The sequence below is a fragment of the Bombina bombina genome, chromosome 9 (genome assembly GCF_027579735.1).
Source record: "Bombina bombina isolate aBomBom1 chromosome 9, aBomBom1.pri, whole genome shotgun sequence".
In the NCBI taxonomy this organism is placed as follows: Eukaryota; Metazoa; Chordata; class Amphibia; order Anura; family Bombinatoridae; genus Bombina; species Bombina bombina.
In genome coordinates, this window is record NC_069507.1 from 19,364,667 (window position 1) to 19,383,038 (window position 18,372).

The window sequence follows — 18,372 nt, forward strand, 5'->3', positions numbered from 1 at the left end:
ACCGGTGTTATATAGCACTGCCCCTTATACCGGTGTTATATATATCACTGCCCCTTATACAGGTGTTATATAGCGCTGCCCCTTATACCGGTGTTATATATATCGCTGCCCCTTATACAGGTGTTATATAGCACTGCCCCTTATACAGGTGTTATATAGCACTGCCCCTTATACAGGTGTTATATAGCAATGCCCCTTATACAGGTGTTATATAGCGCTGCCCCTTATACCGGTGTTATATATATCGCTGCCCCTTATACCGGTGTTATATAGCACTGCCCCTTATACCGGTGTTATATATATCGCTGCCCCTTATACCGGTGTTATATAGCACTGCCCCTTATACCGGTGTTATATATATCGCTGCCCCTTATACAGGTGTTATATAGCACTGCCCCTTATACAGGTGTTATATAGCACTGCTCCTTATACAGGTGTTATATAGCACTGCCCCTTATACAGGTGTTATAAGGCACTGCCCCTTATACCGGTGTTATATAGCACTGCCCCTTATACCGGTGTTATATATATCGCTGCCCCTTATACCGGTGTTATATAGCACTGCCCCTTATACCGGTGTTATATATATCGCTGCCCCTTATACAGGTGTTATATAGCACTGCCCCTTATACCAGTGTTATATAGCACTGCCCCTTATACAGGCGTTATATAGCACTGCCCCTTATACAGGTGTTATATAGCACTGCCCCTTATACAGGTGTTATATAGCACTGCCCCTTATACAGGTGTTATATAGCATTGTCCCTTATACAGGCGTTATATAGCATTGCCCCTTATATCGGTGTTATATAGCGCTGCCCCATATACAGATGTTATATAGCACTGTCCCTTATACCGGTGTTATATAGCACTGCCCTTTATATCGGTGTTATATAGCACTGCCCCTTATAACGGTGTTATATAGCGCTGCCCCTTATTCAGAAGTTATATAGCACTGCCCCTTATTCAGAAGTTATATAGCACTGCCCCTTATACCGGTGTTATATAGCACTGCCCCTTATATCGGTGTTATATAGCGCTGTCCCTTATACCAGTGTTATATAGCACTGCCCCTTATACCGGTGTTATATAGCGTTGTCCCTTATACTGCTGTTATATAGTGTTGTCCCCTATACAGGTGTTATATAGTGTTGTCCCTTATACAGGTGTTATATAGCGCTGCCCTTTATACAGGTGTTATATAGCACTGCCCCTTATATCGGTGTTATATAGCGCTGCCCCTTATACAGGTGTTATATAGCACTGCCCCTTATACCGGTGTTATATAGCACTGCCCTTTATATCGGTGTTATATAGCACTGCCCCTTATATCGGTGTTATATATCGCTGCCCCTTATTCAGATGTTATATAGCACTGCCCCTTATACCGGTTTTATTTAGCACTGCACCTTATATCGGTGTTATATAGCTCTGTCCCTTATACCAATGTTATATAGCACTGCCCCTTATAGCTGTGTTATATAGCACTGCCCCTTATACCAGTGTTATATAGCACTGCCCCTTACACAGGCGTTATATAGCACTGCCCCTTATACAGGTGTTATATAGCACTGCCCCTTATACAGGTGTTATATAGCATTGTCCCTTATACATGCGTTATATAGCGCTGCCCCTTATACAGGCGTTATATAGCGCTGCCCCTTATACAGGTGTTATATAGTGCTGCCCCTTATACAGGTGTTATATAGCGCTGCCCCGTATACCGGTGTTATATAGTGCTGCACCTTATACTGGTGTTATAAAGCCCTTCCCCTTATACAGGTGTTTTATAGTGTTGCCCCGTATACCGGTGTAATATAGCGCTGCCCCTTATATCGGTGTTATATAGCACTGACCTTTATACAAGTGTTATATAGCACTGCCCCTTATACAGGTGTTATATAGCACTGTCCCTTTTGCTGGTGTTATATAGCGCTGCTTCTTATATCGGTGTTATATAGCACTGCCCCTTATATCGGTGTCATATAGAACTGCCCCTTATACAGGTGTTATATAGCACTGCCCCTTTTGTCGGTGTTATATAGCACTGCCCCTTATACTGGTGTTATATAGCGCTGTCCCTTATACAGGTGTTAAATAGCGCTGTCCCTCATACCAGTGTTATATAGCATTGCCCCTTATATCGGTGTTATATAGCATTGCCCCTTATATCGGTGTTATAGAGCGCTGCCCCTTATACAGATGTTATATAGCGCTGCCCCTTATACAGGTGTTATATAGCGCTGCCCTTTATAAAGGTGTTATATAGCACTGCCCCTTATATCGGTGTTATATAGCGCTGCCCCTTATACAAGTGTTATATAGCACTGCCCCTTATACCGGTGTTATATAGCACTGCCCCTTATACAGATGTTATATAGCACTGCTTCTTATATCGGTGTTATATAGCGCTGCCCCATATACAGATGTTATATAGCACTGCCCCTTATACCAGTGTTATATATCACTGCCCCTTATACCGGTGTTATATAGCACTGCCCTTTATATCGGTGTTATATAGCACTGCCCCTTATATCGGTGTTATATAGTGCTTCCCCTTATTCAGAAGTTATATAGCACTGCCCCTTATACCGGTGTTATATAGCACTGCCCCTTATATCAGTGTTATATAGCGCTATCCCTTATACCAGTGTTATATAGCACTGCCCCTTATATCTGTGTTATATAGCACTGCCCCTTATACCAGTGTTATATAGCGCTGCCACTTATACCGGTGTTATATAGCATTGTCCCTTATACAGGTGTTAAATAGTGCTGCCCCTTATACCAGTGTTATATAGCGCTGCCACTTATACCGGTGTTATATAGCGTTTTCCTTTATACAGGTGTTATATAGCGTTGTCCCTTATACAGGCGTTAAATAGTGCTGCCCCTTATACCAGTGTTATTTAGCGCTGCCCCTTATACCGGTGTTATATAGCACTGCCCCTTATACCGGTTTTATATAGCGCTTCCCCTTATACCGGTGTTTGTAGTGCTGCCCCTTTTGCCGGTGTTCTATAGCGCTGTCCCTTATATCGGTGTTATATAGCACAGCCCCTTATATCGGTGTTATATATCGCTGCCCCTTATATCGATGTTATATAGCACTGCCCCTTATATCGGTGTTACATAGCACTGCCCCTTATACCAGTGTTATATAGCACTGCCCCTTATACAGGTGTTATATAGCGTTGTCCCTTATACCCAAGTTATATAGCACTGCCCCTTATACCGGTGTTATATTGTGATGTCCCTTATACAAGTGTTATATAGCACTGCCCCTTATACCGGTGTTATATAGCACTGCCCCTTATACAGATGTTATATAGCACTGCTTCTTATATCGGTGTTATATAGCGCTGCCCCATATACAGATGTTATATAGCACTGCCCCTTATACCAGTGTTATATAGCACTGCCCCTTATACAGGTGTTATATAGCGTTGTCCCTTATACCCAAGTTATATAGCACTGCCCCTTATACCGGTGTTATATTGTGATGTCCCTTATACCAGTGTTATATAGCGTTGTCCCTTATACCGGTGTTATATAAAATTGTCCCTTATACAGGTGTTAAATAGCGCTGCCCCTTATACCAGTGTTAAATAGCGTTGTCCCTTATACCGGTGTTATATAGCATTGTCCCTTATACAGGTGTTAAATAGCGCTGCCCCTTATACCAGTGTTATATAGCGCTGCCCCTTATACCGGTGTTATATAGCTTTGTCCCTTATATCCAAGTTATATAGCACTGCCCCTTATACCGGTGATATATAGCGCTACTCCTTATACCGGTGTTATATAGCGCTGTCCCTTATACAGGTGTTATATAGCACTGCCCTTTATACAGTTGTTATAAAGCACTGTCCCTTATACTGGTGTTATATAGCGCTGTCCCTTATACAGGTGTTATAAAGCACTGTCCCTTATACTGGTGTTATATAGAGCTGTCCCTTATACCGGTGTTATAAAGCACTGTCCCTTGTACTGGTGTTATATAGCGCTGTCCCTTATACAGGTGTTATATAGCGCTGCCCTTTATACAGTTGTTATAAAGCACTGTCCCTTATACTGGTGTTATATAGCGCTGTCCCTTATACAGGTGTTATAAAGCACTGTCCCTTATACTGGTGTTATATAGAGCTGTCCCTTATACCAGTGTTATAAAGCACTGTCCCTTATACTGGTGTTATATAGCGCTGTCCCTTATACAGGTGTTATATAGCGCTGTCCCTTATACAGGTGTTATATAGCGCTGCCCTTTATACAGTTGTTATATAGCGCTGCCCTTTATACAGGTGTTATAAGCGCTGTCCATTATACAGGTGTTATAAGCGCTGTCCATTATACAGTTGTTATAAAGCACTGTCCCTTATACTGGTGTTATATAGCGCTGTCCCTTATACAGGTGTTATAAGCGCTGTCCCTTATACAGGTGTTATAAGCGCTGTCCCTTATACAGGTGTTATAAGATTTGCCCTTTATACAGGTGTAATAAGCGCAGTCTCTTATACAGGTGTCATAAGCGCTGTCCCTTATACAGGTGTTATAAGCGCTGTCCCTTATACAGGTGTTATAAGCGCTGCCCTTTATACAGGTGTTATAAGCACTGTCCCTTATACAGGTGTTATAAGATTTGCCCTTTATACAGGTGTAATAAGCGCAGTCTCTTATACAGGTGTCATAAGCGCTGTCCCTTATACAGGTGTTATAAGCGCTGTCCCTTATACAGGTGTTATAAGTGCTGTCCCTTATACAGGTGTTATAAGCGCTGTCCATTATACAGGTGTTATAAGCGCTGTCCCTTATACAGGTGTTATAAGCGCTGCCCTTTATACTGGTGTTATATAGTGCTGTCCCTTATACAGGTGTTATAAGATTTGCCCTTTATACAGGTGTAATAAGCGCGGTCTCTTATACAGGTGTTATAAGCGCTGTCCCTTATACAGGTGTTATATAGCATTGTCCCTTATACAGGTGTTATAAGCACTGCCCTTTATACTGGTGTTATATAGCGCTGTCCCTTATACAGGTGTTATAAGCGCGGTCTCTTATACAGGTGTTATAAGCGATGTCCCTTATACAGGTGTTATAAGCGCTGTCTCTTATACAGGTGTTATAAGATTTGCCCTTTATACAGGTGTAATAAGCGCGGTCTCTTATACAGGTGTTATAAGCGCTGTCCCTTATACAGGTGTTATAAGCGCTGTCCCTTATACAGGTGTTATAAGCGCTGCCCTTTATACTGGTGTTATATAGTGCTGTCCCTTATACAGGTGTTATAAGCGCTGTCCCTTATACAGGTGTTATAAGCGCTGTCCCTTATACAGGTGTTATAAGATTTGCCCTTTATACAGGTGTAATAAGCGCAGTCTCTTATACAGGTGTGATAAGCACTGTCCCTTATACAGGTGTTATAAGCGCTGTCCCTTATACAGGTGTTATAAGCGCTGCCCTTTATACTGGTGTTATATAGCGCTGTCCCTTATACAGGTGTTATAAGCGCTGTCCCTTATACAGGTGTTATAAGATTTGCCCTTTATACAGGTGTAATAAGCGCGGTCTCTTATACAGGTGTTATAAGCACTGTCCCTTATACAGGTGTTATAAGCGCTGTCCCTTATACAGGTGTTATAAGCGCTGTCCCTTATACAGGTGTTATAAGATTTGCCCTTTATACAGGTGTAATAAGCGCGGTCTCTTATACAGGTGTTATAAGCGCTGTCCCTTATACAGGTGTAATAAGCGTGGTCTCTTATACAGGTGTTATAAGCGCGGTCCCTTATACAGGTGTTATAAGCGCTGTCCCTTATACAGGTGTTATAAGATTTGCCCTTTATACAGGTGTAATAAGCGCGGTCTCTTATACAGGTGTTATAAGATTTGCCCTTTATACAGGTGTAATAAGCGCGGTCTCTTATACAGGTGTTATAAGATTTGCCCTTTATACAGGTGTAATAAGCGCGGTCTCTTATACAGGTGTTATAAAGCGCTGCCCCTTATACAGGTGTTATAAAGCGCTGTCCCTTATACAGGTGTTATAAGCGCTGTCCCTTATACAGGTGTTATAAGCGCTGTCCCTTATACAGGTGTTATATAGCGCTGTCCCTTATACAGGTGTTATAAGCGCTGTCCCTTATACAGGTGTTATATAGCGCTGCCCCTTATACAGGTGTTATATAGTGTTGTCCCTTGTACAGGTGTTATATAGCGCTGTCCCTTATACAGGTGTTATATAGCACTGTCCCTTATACAGGTGTTATAAGCGCTGTACCTTATACAGGTGTTATATAGCGCTGCCCCTTATACAGGTGTTATATAGTGTTGTCCCTTATACAGGTGTTATATAGCGCTGTCCCTTATACAGGTGTTATATAGGGCTGTCCCTTATACAGGTGTTATAAGCGCTGTCCCTTATACAGGTGTTATATAGCACTGTCCCTTATACAGGTGTTATAAGCGATGTCCCTTATACAGGTGTTATATAGCGCTGTCCCTTATACAGGTGTTATAAGCGCTGTCCCTTATACAGGTGTTATATAGCGCTGTCCCTTATACAGGTGTTATATAGTGCTGTCCCTTATACAGGTGTTATATAGCGCTGTCCCTTATACAGGTGTTATATAGCGCTGTCCCTTAAACAGGTGTTATATAGCGCTGTCCCTTATACAGGTGTTATAAAGCGCTGTCCCTTATACAGGTGTTATATAGCGCTGTCCCTTATACAGGTGTTATAAGCGCTGTCCCTTATACAGGTGTTATAAGCGCTGTCCCTTATACAGGTGTTATATAGCGCTGTCCCATATACAGTTGTTATAAAGCACTGTCCCTTATACAGGTGTTATATAGTGCTGCCCCTTATACAGGTGTTATATAGCGCTGTCCCTTATACAGGTGTTATAAGCACTGTCCCTTATACAGGTGTTATATAGCGCTGTCCCTTAAACAGGTGTTATATAGCGCTGTCCCTTATACAGGTGTAATAAGCGCGGTCTCTTATACAGGTGTTATATAGCGCTGTCCCTTAAACAGGTGTTATATAGCACTGCCCTTTATACAGTTGTTATAAAGCACTGTCCCTTATACTGGTGTTATATAGCGCTGTCTCTTATACTGGTGTTATAAAGCACTGTCCCTTATACAGGTGTTATAAGCGCTGTCCCTTATACAGGTGTTATATAGCGCTGTCCCTTATACAGGTGTTATAAGCGCTGTCCCTTATACAGGTGTTATATAGCGCTGCCCCTTATACAGGTGTTATATAGTGTTGTCCCTTGTACAGGTGTTATATAGCGCTGTCCCTTATACAGGTGTTATATAGCACTGTCCCTTATACAGGTGTTATAAGCGCTGTACCTTATACAGGTGTTATATAGCGCTGCCCCTTATACAGGTGTTATATAGTGTTGTCCCTTATACAGGTGTTATATAGCGCTGTCCCTTATACAGGTGTTATATAGGGCTGTCCCTTATACAGGTGTTATAAGCGCTGTCCCTTATACAGGTGTTATATAGCACTGTCCCTTATACAGGTGTTATAAGCGATGTCCCTTATACAGGTGTTATATAGCGCTGTCCCTTATACAGGTGTTATAAGCGCTGTCCCTTATACAGGTGTTATATAGCGCTGTCCCTTATACCGGTGTTATATAGTGCTGTCCCTTATACAGGTGTTATATAGCGCTGTCCCTTATACAGGTGTTATATAGCGCTGTCCCTTAAACAGGTGTTATATAGCGCTGTCCCTTATACAGGTGTTATAAAGCGCTGTCCCTTATACAGGTGTTATATAGCGCTGTCCCTTATACAGGTGTTATAAGCGCTGTCCCTTATACAGGTGTTATAAGCGCTGTCCCTTATACAGGTGTTATATAGCGCTGTCCCATATACAGTTGTTATAAAGCACTGTCCCTTATACAGGTGTTATAAGCACTGTCCCTTATACAGGTGTTATATAGCGCTGTCCCTTAAACAGGTGTTATATAGCGCTGTCCCTTATACAGGTGTAATAAGCGCAGTCTCTTATACAGGTGTTATATAGCGCTGTCCCTTAAACAGGTGTTATATAGCACTGCCCTTTATACAGTTGTTATAAAGCACTGTCCCTTATACTGGTGTTATATAGCGCTGTCTCTTATACTGGTGTTATAAAGCACTGTCCCTTATACTGTTGTTATATAGAGCTGTCCCTTATACCAGTGTTATATAGCGCTGCCCTTTATACTGGTGTTATATAGTGCTGTCCCTTATACAGGTGTAATAAGCGCGGTCTCTTATACAGGTGTTATAAGCGCTGTCCCTTATACAGGTGTTATATAGCGCTGTCCCTTATACAGGTGTTATATAGGGCTGTCCCTTATACAGGTGTTATAAGCGCTGTCCCTTATACAGGTGTTATATAGCACTGTCCCTTATACAGGTGTTATAAGCGATGTCCCTTATACAGGTGTTATATAGCGCTGTCCCTTATACAGGTGTTATAAGCGCTGTCCCTTATACAGGTGTTATATAGCGCTGTCCCTTATACAGGTGTTATAAGCGCTGTCCCTTATACAGGTGTAATAAGCGCGGTCTCTTATACAGGTGTTATATAGTGCTGTCCCTTATACAGGTGTTATATAGCGCTGTCTCTTATACAGGTGTTATATAGCGCTGTCCCTTATACCGGTGTTATATAGTGCTGTCCCTTATACAGGTGTTATATAGCGCTGTCCCTTATACAGGTGTTATATAGCGCTGTCCCTTAAACAGGTGTTATATAGCGCTGTCCCTTATACAGGTGTTATAAAGCGCTGTCCCTTATACAGGTGTTATATAGCGCTGTCCCTTATACAGGTGTTATAAGCGCTGTCCCTTATACAGGTGTTATAAGCGCTGTCCCTTATACAGGTGTTATAAGATTTGCCCTTTATACAGGTGTTATATAGCGCTGTCCCTTATACAGGTGTTATATAGCGCTGTCCCATATACAGTTGTTATAAAGCACTGTCCCTTATACAGGTGTTATATAGTGCTGCCCCTTATACAGGTGTTATATAGCGCTGTCCCTTATACAGGTGTTATAAGAACTGTCCCTTATACAGGTGTTATAAGCGCTGTCCCTTATACAGGTGTAATAAGCGCGGTCTCTTATACAGGTGTTATATAGCGCTATCCCTTAAACAGGTGTTATAAGCGCTGTCCCTTATACAGGTGTTATATAGCACTGCCCTTTATACAGTTGTTATAAAGAACTGTCCCTTATACTGGTGTTATATAGCGCTGTCCCTTATACTGGTGTTATAAAGCACTGTCCCTTATACTGGTGTTATATAGAGCTGTCCCTTATACCGGTGTTATAAAGCGCTGTCCCTTATACAGGTGTTATATAGCGCTGCCCTTTATACAGTTGTTATATAGCGCTGCCCTTTATACAGGTGTTATATATCGCTGTCCCTTATACAGGTGTTATAAGCGCTGTCCATTATACAGGTGTTATATAGCGCTGCCCTTTATACAGTTGTTATAAAGCACTGTCCCTTATACTGGTGTTATATAGCGCTGTCCCTTATACAGGTGTTATAAGCGCTGCCCTTTATACTGGTGTTATATAGCGCTGTCCCTTATACAGGTGTTATAAGCGCTGCCCCTTATACAGGTGTTATATAGCGCTGTCCCTTATACAGGTGTTATAAGCGCTGTCCCTTATACAGGTGTTATAAGATTTGCCCTTTATACAGGTGTAATAAGCGCGGTCTCTTATACAGGTGTTATAAGCGCTGTCCCTTATACAGGTGTTATAAGCGCTGTCCCTTATACAGGTGTTATAAGCGCTGCCCTTTATACTGGTGTTATATAGCGCTGTCCCTTATACAGGTGTTATAAGCGCTGTCCCTTATACAGGTGTTATAAGCGCTGTCCCTTATACAGGTGTTATAAGCGCTGTCCCTTATACAGGTGTTATAAGATTTGCCCTTTATACAGGTGTAATAAGCGCAGTCTCTTATAGAGGTGTTATAATCGCTGTCCCTTATACAGGTGTTATAAGCGCTGCCCTTTATACAGGTGTTATAAGCGCTGCCCTTTATACTGGTGTTATATAGCGCTGTCCCTTATACAGGTGTTATAAGCGCTGTCCCTTATACAGGTGTTATAAGCGCTGTCCCTTATACAGGTGTTATAAGATTTGCCCTTTATACAGGTGTAATAAGCGCGGTCTCTTATACAGGTGTTATAAGCGCTGTCCCTTATACAGGTGTTATAAGCGCTGTCCCTTATACAGGTGTTATAAGCGCTGTCCCTTATACAGGTGTTATAAGCGCTGTCCCTTATACAGGTGTTATAAGCGCTGTCCCTTATACAGGTGTTATAAGATTTGCCCTTTATACAGGTGTAATAAGCGCGGTCTCTTATACAGGTGTTATAAGCGCTGTCCCTTATACAGGTGTTATAAGCGTTGTCCCTTATACAGGTGTAATAAGCGCGGTCTCTTATACAGGTGTTATAAGCGCGGTCCCTTATACAGGTGTTATAAGCGCTGTCCCTTATACAGGTGTTATAAGATTTGCCCTTTATACAGGTGTAATATGCGCGGTCTCTTATACAGGTGTTATAAGATTTGCCCTTTATACAGGTGTAATAAGCGCGGTCTCTTATACAGGTGTTATAAGATTTGCCCTTTATACAGGTGTAATAAGCGCTGTCCCTTATACAGGTGTTATAAAGCGCTGCCCCTTATACAGGTGTTGTAAAGCGCTGTCCCTTATACAGGTGTTATATAGCGCTGTCCCTTATACAGGTGTTATAAGCGCTGTCCCTTATACAGGTGTTATAAGCGCTGTCCCTTATACAGGTGTTATATAGTGTTGTCCCTTGTACAGGTGTTATATAGCGCTGTCCCTTATACAGGTGTTATATAGCGCTGCCCCTTATACAGGTGTTATATAGTGTTGTCCCTTGTACAGGTGTTATATAGCGCTGTCCCTTATACAGGTGTTATATAGCGCTGCCCCTTATACAGGTGTTATATAGTGTTGTCCCTTGTACAGGTGTTATATAGCGCTGTCCCTTATACAGGTATTATATATCACTGTCCCTTATACAGGTGTTATAAGCGCTGTCCCTTATACAGGTGTTATATAGTGCTGCCCCTTATACAGGTGTTATATAGTGTTGTCCCTTATACAGGTGTTATATAGATTTGCCCTTTATACAGGTGTAATAAGCGCTGTCCCTTATACAGGTGTTATAAAGCGCTGCCCCTTATACAGGTGTTATAAAGCCCTGTCCCTTATACAGGTGTTATATAGCGCTGCCCCTTATACAGGTGTTATATAGTGTTGTCCCTTGTACAGGTGTTATATAGCGCTGTCCCTTATACAGGTGTTATATATCACTGTCCCTTATACAGGTGTTATAAGCGCTGTCCCTTATACAGGTGTTATATAGTGCTGCCCCTTATACAGGTGTTATATAGTGTTGTCCCTTATACAGGTGTTATATAGGGCTGTCCCTTATACAGGTGTTATAAGCGCTGTCCCTTATACAGGTGTTATAAGCGCTGTCCCTTATACAGGTGTTATAAGCGCTGTCCCTTATGCAGGTGTTATATAGTGCTGTCCCTTATACAGGTGTTATAAGCGCTGTCCCTTATACAGGTGTTATATAGCGCTGTCCCTTATACCGGTGTTATATAGCGCTGTCCCTTATACAGGTGTTATATAGCGCTGTCCCTTATACAGGTGTTATATAGCGCTGTCCCTTAAACAGGTGTTATATAGCGCTGTCCCTTATACAGGTGTTATAAAGCGCTGTCCCTTATACAGGTGTTATATAGCGCTGTCCCTTATACAGGTGTTATAAGCGCTGTCCCTTATACAGGTGTTATATAGCGCTGTCCCATATACAGTTGTTATAAAGCACTGTCCCTTATACAGGTGTTATATAGTGCTGCCCCTTATACAGGTGTTATATAGCGCTGTCCCTTATACAGGTGTTATAAGCGATGTCCCTTATACAGGTGTTTTAAGCGCTGTCCCTTATACAGGTGTAATAAGCGCGGTCTCTTATACAGGTTTAATAAGCGCTGTCCCTTATACAGGTGTTATATAGCGCTGTCCCTTATACAGGTGTTATAAGCGCTGTTCCTTATACAGGTGTTATAAGCGCTGTCCCTTATACAGGTGTTATAAGCACTTTCCCTTATACAGGTGTAATAAGCGCTGTCCCTTATACAGGTGTAATAAGCGCTGTCCCTTATACAGGTGTTATATAGCGCTGTCCCTTATACAGGTGTTATAAGCGCTGTCCCTTATACAGGTGTTATAAGCGCTGTCCCTTATACAGGTGTTATAAGCGCTGTCCCTTATACAGGTGTTATAATTGCTGTCCCTTATACAGATGTTATATAGCGCTGTCCCTTATACAGGTGTTATAAGCGCTGTCCCTTATACAGGTGTTATATAGCGCTGTCCCTTATACAGGTGTTATAAGCGCTGTCCTTTATACAGGTGTTATATAGCGCTGTCCCTTATACAGGTGTTATATAGCGCTGCCCCTTATACAGGTGTTATATAGCGCTGTCCCTTTTACAGGTGTTATATAGCGCTGTCCCTTATACAGGTGTTATATAGCGCTGTCCCTTATACAGGTGTTATAAGCGCTGTCCCTTATACAGGTGTTATATAGCGCTGTCCCTTATACAGGTGTTATAAGCGCTGTCCCTTATACAGGTGTTATATAGCGCTGTCCCTTATACAGGTGTTATATAGCGCTGTCCCTTATACAGGTGTTATATAGCGCTGTCCCTTATATAGGTGTTATAAGCGCTGTCCCTTATACAGGTGTTATATAGCGCTGTCCTTTATACAGGTGTTATATAGCGCTGTCCCTTATACAGGTGTTATATAGCGCTGCCCCTTATACAGGTGTTATATAGCGCTGTCCCTTATACAGGTGTTATAAGCGCTGTCCCTTATACAGGTGTTATAAGCGCTGTCCCTTATACAGGTGTTATATAGCGCTGTCCCTTATACAGGTGTTATAAGCGCTGTCCCTTATACAGGTGTTATATAGCGCTGTCCCTTATACAGGTGTTATATAGCGCTGTCCCTTATACAGGTGTTATATAGCGCTGTCCCTTATATAGGTGTTATAAGCGCTGTCCCTTATACAGGTCTTATATAGCGCTGTCCTTTATACAGGTGTTATATAGCGCTGTCCCTTATACAGGTGTTATATAGCGCTGTCCTTTATACAGGTGTTATATAGCGCTGTCCCTTATACAGGTGTTATATAGCGCTGCCCCTTATACAGGTGTTATATAGCGCTGTCCCTTATACAGGTGTTATAAGCGCTGTCCCTTATACAGGTGTTATATAGCGCTGTCCCTTATACAGGTGTTATATAGCGCTGTCCCTTATACAGGTGTTATAAGCGCTGTCCCTTATACAGGTGTTATATAGCGCTGTCCCTTATACAGGTGTTATATAGCGCTGTCCCTTATACAGGTGTTATAAGCGCTGTCCCTTATACAGGTGTTATAAGCGCTGTCCCTTATACAGGTGTTATATAGCGCTGTCCCTTATACAGGTGTTATAAGCGCTGTCCCTTATACAGGTGTTATAAGCGCTGTCCCTTATACAGGTGTTATAAGCGCTGTCCCTTATACAGGTGTTATATAGCGCTGTCCCTTATACAGGTGTTATAAGCGCTGTCCCTTATACAGGTGTTATAAGCACTGTCCCTTATACAGGTGTTATATAGCGCTGTCCCTTATACAGGTGTTATAAGCGCTGTCCCTTATACAGGTGTTATAAGCGCTGTCCCTTATACAGGTGTAATAAGCGCGGTCTCTTATACAGGTGTTATAAGCGCTGTCCCTTATACAGGTGTTATAAGCGCTGTCCCTTATACAGGTGTTATATAGCGCTGCCCCTTATACAGGTGTTATAAGTGCTGTCCCTTATACAGGTGTTATATAGCGCTGTCGGTTATACAGGTGTTATATAGCACTGCCCTTTATATCGGTGTTATATAGCGCTGCCCCTTATACAGGTGTTATATAGCACTGCCCTTTATATCGGTGTTATATAGCGCTGTCCCTTATACAGGTGTTATATAGCGCTATCCCTTATACAGGTGTTATATAGCACTGCCCTTTATATCGGTGTTATATAGCGCTGTCCCTTATACAGGTGTTATAAGCGCTGCCCCTTATACAGGTGTTATAAGCGCTGTTTCCTTATACTTGTGTTATATAGCGCTGTCCCTTATACAGGTGTTATATAGCACTGCCCCTTATACAGGTGTTATATAGCGCTGCCCCTTATACAGGTGTTATATAGCGCTGTTTCCTTATACAGGTGTTATATAGCGCTGCCCCTTATACAGGTGTTATATAGCGCTGTTTCCTTATACTGGTGTTATATAGCGCTGCCCCTTATACAGGTGTTATAAGCGCTGTTTCCTTATACTTGTGTTATATAGCGCTGCCCCTTATACAGGTGTTATAAGCACTGTTTCCTTATACTTGTGTTATATAGCGCTGCCCCTTATACAGGTGTTATATAGCGCTGCCCCTTATACAGGTGTTATATAGCGCTGCCCCTTATACAGGTGTTATATAGCGCTGCCCCTTATACAGGTGTTATAAGCGCTGCCCCTTATACAGGTGTTATATAGCGCTGCCCCTTATACCAGTGTTATATAGCGCTGCCCCTTATACAGGTGTTATATAGCGCTGCCCCTTATACCAGTGTTATATAGCGCTGCCCCTTATACAGGTGTTATATAGCGCTGCCCCTTATACAGGTGTTATATAGCGCTGCCCCTTATACAGGTGTTATATAGCGCTGCCCCTTATACAGGTGTTATATAGCGCTGTCCCTTATACAGGTGTTATATAGCGCTGCCCCTTATACAGGTGTTATATAGCGCTGCCCCTTATACCAGTGTTATATAGCGCTGTCCCTTATATAGGTGTTATATAGCGCTGCCCCTTATACCGGTGTTATATAGCGCTGCCCCTTATACAGGTGTTATATAGCGCTGCCCCTTATACAGGTGTTATATAGCGCTGCCCCTTATACAGGTGTTATATAGCGCTGCCCCTTATAAGAGGACTGCTATTGTCAGTGTTTATGCAGATGGAAGAGTCTAAGATAAATAACACTGGAACAAGAATGCAAGGGACACTAAACCCATTTTTTTTTTCATGATTCAGATAGAGCAGCAATTTTAAGCAATTTCTTAATTTACTCCTATTATTAACTTTTCTTCGATCTATTGATATCTTTATTTAGAAAGCAGGATTGTGATGCATAGGAGCCGGACCATTTTTGGTTGAGAATCTGGGTTATGCTTGCTTATTGGTGGGTAAATGTTAGCCTCCAATAAGCAAGCGCTATCAATGGTGCTTAACCTAAAATGGGCTGGCTGCTAAGATTTACATTCCTGCTTTTAAAACAAAGATAGCAAGAGAACAAAGAAAATTTGATAATAGGAGTAAATTATAAAGTTGCTTAAAATTTCATGCTCTATCTGAATAACAAAAGAAAAAATTTTTGGTTCAGTGTCCCTTTAAATTTTGGGCAATTAACCATTTTGGGGGAATTTTTTAGGTGCCAGGGGAGTGTCCATAGGAGACAAAGGAGCGTCAGACCAGCAAAGTTGTGCTACTGTGGGTCCATGGGTGTTGTTGTGCTTTTGGGGTAATTTAGGGGAGAGGGGTGTTGCTGTGGGAGGTCTTGGGTAAGTTATAGTGGTGGTACATGGGCGTCCTTGCCCCTTTATGGGTGTACTGGTTGCTTTTTGAGGTTATGAATTGGTCCCATAAAAGCTGGGGGGCTATGGTACTTAAAGTGAAGGTAAACTTTGATGAATGAAAGCCCGTTTTTTAAAAATACTACTAAAAAAGCAGCCGTTTTAATCGAAAACTTACCTTTGTTCTTCTCGCAGCTTCCCCCACTCGGAGATCCTCTCTTCACACATCAGCAATGACTAATCTGGCTTCCTCCAATCACGGCTTTCCCCCCAGGGGAGTTATTTCCTGAGGCCATGCCGTGATTGGAGGAAGCCGGATTAGTCATTGCTGACGTGTGAAGAGAGGATCTCCGGGTGGGGGAAGCTGCTCTGGCTGTGAGAAGAACAAAGGTAAGTTTTTAAACAAAACGGCTGCTTTATAAACTTTGATGAATGAAAGTGCCCCTGTTTTTAATACTATTTTTAAAAAACGGGCTTCCATTAATCAAAGTTTGCCTTCACTTTAGGGTGGTGGAGTTAAAGGGATATGCCAGTCAAAATCGGAAATCATATACATGCATTAGCAAAAATACTTCTAATAAAAGCTATAGCTGTTTCAACAGTGTATGTAAGTATGCACTGTGCACCAGCATTTTAAACACAGCACTTGCTAAGAGAGCCTAAGGTGCTTGTATCATCTAGTAATGACTCAATTTATTAATTGCTGACATGATACAAGCCCAACTGATTATCTGAGCCGCTGCATTATTTAAAATGTGGGTGCAGTGACAATATCTAGCTATGAGTCACATGCACGTGCAGAGAAAAATGTTAACACTAAAACAGTATTAACTTTTACTAGAAGCATTTTTGCTAATCCTATATAATAAAAGGCCAGGTATGTTTGTCAGATACAGTCATGCACAGTAGAGACTGCACAAGGACAAACATCCCTGGCTTTAGGATCAATTTCAGATCGGCCGTTGCAGTGGGCGTGGTCAGGCAGAGCGGGCATGGCGAGTGGGCGTGACCAGCGGGAGTGCCGCGATGGGGGTGTGACCAGCCCAGGAGTGGGCGTGGCCTGAGTGCAACAAAGAGTGGGGAGAGATAGAGAGAGCAAAAGAGAGGAGGAAGAGGGGGCAAAAGAGAGGGGGAAGAGGGGCAAAAGAGAGGGGGAAGAGGGGGCAAACTAGAGGGGGAGAGAGAGCTAAAGATAGGGGGAGAGAGAGCTAAAGAGAGAGGGGAGAGAGAAAGAGAGCAAAAGAGAGGGGGGAGAGAGAGTTAAAGAGAGGGGGGAGAGAGAGTTAAAGAGAGGGGGGGAGAGAGAGTTAAAGAGAGGGGAGAGAAAGAGTTAAAGAGAGGGGAGAGAGAGAGTTAAAGAGGGGGAGAGAAAGCAAAAGAGGGGAGAGAGAGCAAGAGAGGGGAGAGAGAGCTAAAGAGAGGGGAGAGAGAGCTAAAGAGAGGGGAAGAAGAGCAAAAGAGAGGGGAGAGAGAGCAAAAGAGGGGGGAGAGAGAGCTAAAGAGAAGGGGAGAGAGAGCTAAAGAGAGGGGGGAGAGAGAGTTAAAGAGGAGGGGAGAGAGAGCAAAAGAGAGGGTGAGAGAGTGCTAAAGAGAGAGGGGATAGAGAAAGAGAGGGGGAGAGAGAGTTAAAGAGAGGGGAGAGAAAGAAAAAGAGAGGGGAGAGAAAGAAAAAGAAAGGGGAGAGAGCAAATGAGAGGGGGAGAGAGAGCAAAGAGAGGGGGAGAGAGAGCAAAGAGAGGGGGAGAGAGAGCAAAAGAGAGAGGGGAGAGAGAAAGAGAGCAAAAGAGAGGGGGAGAGAGAGCAAAGGAGAGGGGGGAGAGAGAGCAAAGGAGAGGGGGAGAAAGCAAAGGAGAGAGTGGAGGGAGAGCAAAAGAGGGGAGAGAGAGCAAATGAGAGGGGGGAGAGAGAGCAAAGGAGATGGGGGAGAGAGAGCAAAGGAGAGGAGGGAGAGAGAGCAAAGGAGAGGGGGGAGAGAGAGCAAAGGAGAGGGGGAAGAGAGCAAAGGAGAGGAGGGAGGGAGAGCAAAGGAGAGGGGGAGAGAGCAAAGTTGAGGGGGAGAGAGCAAAGGAGAGAGGGGAGAACAAAAGAGAGGGGGGGAGAGAGAACAAAAGAGAGGGGGGAGAGAGAGCAAAGGAGAGGGGGGAGAGAGAGCAAAGGAGAGGGGGAGAGAGCAAAGGAGAGAGGGGAAAACAAAAGGGAGGTGGGGGGAGAGAACAAAAGAGAGGGGGGAGAGAGAGCAAAAGAGAGGGGGAGATAAAGCAAAATAGGTGGGAGAGAGAAAGAAAAAGAGGGGGAGAGAGAGCAAAAGAGAGGGGGGAGAGAGCAAAAGAGAGGGGGAGAGAGCAAAAGAGAGGGGGGAGAGCAAAAGAGAGGGGGGAGAGAGAGAGAGCAAAAGAAAGGGGGAGAGAGAGCAAAAGAGAGGGGGGAGAGAAAGCAAAAGAGAGGGGATAGAGAGAGCACAAAAGAGAGGGGAGAGAGAGAGAACGCAAAAGAGAGGAGGAGAGAGAGCAAAAGAGAGGGGGAAGAGAGCAAGGGGTGGGACCGCTGTACTACAAAAAATGGCCCATGTGCACGGGCTTTATGACTAATACATGTATATTACAAACATGTTTGTATTCAAAGATGTAA